The sequence below is a fragment of the Malus sylvestris genome, chromosome 10 (genome assembly GCF_916048215.2).
Source record: "Malus sylvestris chromosome 10, drMalSylv7.2, whole genome shotgun sequence".
Lineage (NCBI taxonomy): Eukaryota > Viridiplantae > Streptophyta > Magnoliopsida > Rosales > Rosaceae > Malus > Malus sylvestris.
The window spans coordinates 26,166,827-26,172,826 of record NC_062269.1 but is presented as its reverse complement, the minus strand read 5'-3'; positions in this window follow the sequence as shown (position 1 = coordinate 26,172,826).

Genomic DNA, 6,000 nt, shown 5'->3' with positions numbered 1-6,000 from the left:
CGAGGAAGGAGACCCACACGCCCTAGCAACAACCTCCAGCCCATGCGGGCGATTGGGGAGGGAGGGGGCCGAGTGAGAGGCCCAGTGCGAATTGGTGGCCCGAGAACCTGATGGGAATGTGATGCAACGTTGATGTCAGGGTGGTGTCAACCACTATTATATTATTTTTGCATCAGGCGCGTGCATAACAAGCGCGCATGGGGGCACGTCTCGACAACATTTCAGAAGGTTGGGGCCGCGGTGCAAACGGTAGAAGGTTACTGTTGGAGGCCACGTGGTAGCTTCACTTCCGTTGGATTTCAATGGTTACTTTTTGTGAACTGTTGGATTTCCAACGGTAAAAAAAAAAAAGAATCAAACCTTCATTAACTTCAACCGTTGGATTTGAAATCAATGGTCCACGTTATTCGCCTTTATAAATTTAAAAAAAAAGAAGAAGAAATAACAATAAAAAAATCTAAAAATTTTATCGTTGTGCCACGTGGCACAACCTGGAGGCTTGGATTTCAATTTTTTTTAATCCAACGGCAGAAATTAATTAAGTTAATCAAAATAAAAAAATCCAAAAAAATTTTTAAAAATTTTAAATTTTTCTTTACTTTTCTATAAATACCTTCTTATTATCTTCTACCTTACACCACAATTTCAAATTTTCTCAAATACTTTCAACCATATTCCAATCTTTCTCTCAAAGTTTCAATCCAATTGGTTTCCAACAAAATGACTAATGATGCATGTACGAATTGGACGCTTTTTGAAGATGTTACGTTGTGTTCTAGTTGGGTTGAAGTTACTCATAATCCGATTGCGGGTAATGAGATGCAGTTGTGAGAAATGTGGAGTCTTCTTCATACCAATTATCTTGAGAAAATTTGTGGGAAAAGAACCAAAGAATTGATGTCCAGTCGTTGGAGAATACCCAGCCAATCGTTTAGTCTTTGGAGAGATGCCTTGGCACAAGCTAGTGCTAATCTTCGAAGTGGGGAAATTTTAGCGTATCAGGTAACAATATATTATTTATTTGTTTGTACTATACCCAAATTTACATTATAATTATTTGTTTGTATTATTTATTTGTTAGCTACTTTGATTATAATTATTTCTTCTCCCTCACTGTGTAGATACTTCAAGCACAAGTTTGGTATAATGCCAAAACAAAAACAAATCATTCACCAGGAGGGAATGTTGGAATATTGTCAAAGATTATCTTGAATTCAAAGTTGTGCATGTCGATCTAGAAGTTGTCATGAACAGCACCCATCTACACTCTACGCCCGTTCATGACTCACATGTTGAAGGAAACACAGAAGAAGTGCCGGAAACGCCCGCTGAACAAGTGTCGGGGTCGACCCGTTGTCCAATTAGTCCTCAACGTAAGAAGGCTTCAAAGAGAAAAGGGAGTGCTTCCAAGAATGATTATGCAAAATATATGGAAGAACTTGCTTGCCAAGGTGAATTGACTTTGGCGCGGGAAATGGTTAAATTTGAGGCTGATAAGGCTAGAGAGGAGGTAAAAGATGCAGCTGCTGAGAGATTATTTCAAGCTAATGAGAGAGAAAGAGAGCTACTTAGGCAAGAAAGGGAAGAGATTAAAGAAGAAAGAAGGGCTCAACAAGATCGTGACATTATGAATGAGCCTTTAGAGGGGAAGTCACCGAATTCTAAATATTTTTAGAATTCGGAGAAAGCGGACGTGGTACGAATAAGGCGTGCAAGGGAAGCGTAAACAAGAGGAGATGGTCCTAGCACCACAAGAAGAGATGATCCTAGCACCACAAACTAGTTAGGTGATGATTTTTCATTCACGAAGGACTAGGGAATTTGTTTTTAATTGGAGCCCATAACTTTCCAATCACTTTGGGTTGTAATTTCTTATTTATTGAATAGAATACTTTATGTTGTTTCCAATTTATTGAATAGAATACTTTATGTTGTAATTTGGTAATTTATTTAAACTAAGAGAATCTTTATTCAAAGGACATAAAACACCAAATAAAATTATATAAACATACCAAATAAAATTACAAACACACCAAAAAAAAAACTCACTAACTGAACTTAAAAAACACACCAAATAAAATTAAATAAACACACCAAATAAAAACAAACACACTAAATGAACTTAAGTTTCTTGAGCTTGTTTCAATTCCCATTGGTGCTCTATCAAGTCAATTTGCCTTTCATTGTGCATATATGGGTCCTGAAGTGCAGTACATCATTGAATGAGCCTTTCATTGTAATGTCCATCCCTTTGTAATGACTCGTGTTGCACGGGTTCTTCGGTGGCATCATGAGCACAATATATTTGTGTTCTGTAATTGTTCATCATGTCTGGCTCATATTCATCAACGGCATCATAATCGTACTCAACTTCCACAATCATGTTACAAAGAATGATGCACGTCATCATGATGGATCGAAGTGACTCTAAATCAAACATTCTGGCAGCACCCCTGATAATCGTCCAACGAGCTTGGAGGATACCAAAACAACGCTCCACATCCTTCTTACACCCCTCTTGACAGCTTGCAAAGTGTTTTTCCTTTGCACTTCGTGGACGTGGCACTGTTTTGACAAATCATGACCAACTTGGGTAAATGTCGTGTGCTAGGTAGTATGGCCCGTGGTACTTACGTCTGTTGACCCAATACATGACTCTTGGTGCTTTTCCTTGCAGGACATCATTGAACACTGAGGATTGGCCAAGGACATTGAGGTCATTTTGAGCCCCCGGAACACCAAAAAAAGCGTGCCAAATCCATGTATCAAATGATGCCACCGTCTCCAAAATGATACTTTTTGCTCATTTTCTGTCCCCATAAGCTCCTTGCGCACTTGGACAGTTTTTCCAGGTCCAGTGCATACAGTCGATGCTTCCAATCATCCCAGGAAAACCTCGCATCTCGGTCTTCTTCAGAAGCCTTTGCAAGTCCATCTCAGTAGGTTTTCAGAGGTACTCTACGATGTAGATAGATTCAATTGCGGAGCAAAATCTCATCAGGGACTCAAGAATGGTTGATTTCCTCATCCTCGCTACTCATCCACTTGGTCTGCAGATGCTTTATATGCAAGCATCCGCAAGGCAGCAATAATTTTTTACTCAGGAAGAAGACCCATAACACCAAAAGCATCATTCTTTTGCACAAAGTAAGAATCATGGTTGCAAATAGCAATCATAATTTTGTTGAACAAATGTCATTCCATTCTAAAACAACGTTTAAAGTATGTATCAGGGAATGCACTGTTATGGACAAAATAATCGTCCAAGAGATCTGTACCTCATCGTTGCATGCCTCTATCAAGGTTTGAGGAACGGCTGGGCTTGGAGATCTGAGCCACAGCTTGGATGACTCAACGGGAATGTGAGGCTCTTTGGCTTCTTGCTTCGTCATCTCTCCCTCTACGCTCCTCATCTTCTTCCTCTTCTATCTCATTTTGGGCCACTTGAAGATTGAACATTTTTTCCCTTTGCTTAAACAATTCTTTCTCTTGCTCCTCGATTTTCCATAACATCCTTGAAGAAGAAGACATTGTAAGAAGGAAGTAGAAACTATGAATAATGATAGAGATTTTGATTTTGGTGTGTGATTTCTTAGGATGGATGGTGGGTTATATGGAGGAAAAAGAAAGGATTAGGTTGTAGATAATGCCACGTGGCATGCAGTAATTTATTAAAAATTTGATCGAAATCTATCCTCAAATATTGTAAACAGATTGTGACAGTGGTGCGACAAATCTTATCGAAAATCTATCCTCAACGATTCTGAAAGAGTAATGACACGTGGCACGACGGCATTGGATAAATATCTTATCGAAATCTATCACAAAAAATTTTCTTCTCGGATAATGACACATGGCACAACGAGAATTAAAAATCTTATTCGAAATTATTTATAAAATAAAAAATACTAATATTTTATTACCCATTGCCATGACTATTCAGTATAAGGGTGAAGATGCAAAAGGTATTTATTATTCATTAAAGGTAGTTACTATTCATTTGAGGCTATTCAATAGTGACTTGCCCTAGGAAGCCTTTGCAACAATGGAGTTGTTCTAAGCTCAGCGGCCTTCGTCCCAAGTCAAAACGTTGAGTTAGAGAACTGGGTTGGATAGTGCTTCTAGCCTTCTAGGCCATGACGTTGGCCCAATATAATCATTATTATTTTTTTATACAATAAGAGTGATGCTATGAACATTAAATTTGTAGACAAAATTTTAAAAACTAATGGATATAAAAGTTGATGATTAGTCTATTACGTAAGTGTTTGATATACCTACTTATTCATATTGGTGACACATCATTTAATTAACAAATTGAGTCTCCCTAGTATTACCCATTCAATAATATTATACTCTTAAGAAGATTTGATATTTTATAGAATAAAGGAGTGAACTAGATTACATAATAAGTCAACCATAATTAGAAATCTAACTCAACACAAAGAATGTATCTTCATACGGTTTATGATTTTATGTAAGTCGAACCTGTAACCTCTCACTTACTAGTGAAGAAAAACACACTAGTCTATAGTCTTAATTGGTAATTATTCTATTTTTGAATGAAATCCAATTTAGTTATTAACTTACAACCCCTTGTGGAAACTACCCACAATCACTAACTAGCTATCTAGTGATACTTTTTTTTTTCAATGTTGAAAGAGGTATCAATTTCGAATGCCCTGTCGTATTCATCTTCATCTTTGCTCTCCAATCTCCATTAATCCTTGTAGAATGCTCATAACGTAGATAGACTCAATTCATATTTTTGCTCACAGTCATAACCAACTTCCGTTGTATCTGAGCCCAACTTATGTATGGTTGTAACAAACTTCAACATTGTCCATATTGAGTCCACTTTTAAAAATTTAGGACCAACTTAGGACGTAAAAAAAAATCATAAAAAAAATAAAATAAAGTAAAACTACCCAAAAATTTCACAGTGCAACATCTAATCCTAAAATGTTCAAGATGGAATTGAAAAACGAAAAATGAGTCAAAATGCAAGCTTGTCGAATAGATTGATAGTCGGCGACAATGACAAGAGGGTCTTGATCCCAAAGCAATGAGTCAAAAAGATTTTCTCAGTTGCAGCTCTCAGCCTCTCAGCTACCGTACCTTTAAAGGGCAAAGGGTAATCCACTGTGGCCGTGGCCTCCATCAGCCATCCTTCAGAAAATTGGTATAAAAATGGGACCCGGAACAAAAACAAGCGCCTCTTGTTATTACAAACTGGAATGTTGTTATCAATGTGAAGAATAACCTGGATGAGCCATTGCTTCTCACATGGTAAACTATATGTATACCTTCAGCAACAAGTATTGGTGATACTAATGCTAATAAAGCTTAGTTTAATGCAGGAATGGCATACAACATCGGAAAAACTCTTGGCAAGATGGTGTATCAGGGACTAATTGTCCAATTCATGCTGGATGGAATTGGACGTACGAATTTCAGGTTAAAGATCAAATAGGGAGTTTTTTTACTTCCCTTCCCTGAACTTCCAGAGAGCTTCAGGTGGATATGGTGGAATCAACATAAACAATCGAGCTGTTATTCCACTACCTTTTGAGGTGCCAGATAGAGATATTACCCTCTTTATTACTGATTGGTGCACAAAGAGTCATAAGGTTAGTGTAAATTGTGTTTGGCCACTGCTTGTGTTTGGCTACCTATTTATTCGGTTTCTTAGGCGTGACTCATGTTTGTAAGGAAACAGGACCTAAGGATAGATGTTGAAAGTGGTACTAGCCTTGGAATTCCTGAAGGTATCCTCATCAACTGAATAGGTCCCTTTCGCTTTGACGAGGGACTTATTGGAGGAGGCAATCCCTTCCTGACAGTAAATGACAAAACAGGTATTTTTCTGGGGTTTGAAACTTGGCATCTCATTAAGTTGTTATCGAACACCCTTTTGGGTCGGGTTCTTATTGTTCTGCTGATATGATTTTACATTTGCGCTTTTATTATCTTGCAATTTTAACAGGATCCGGTTACTGG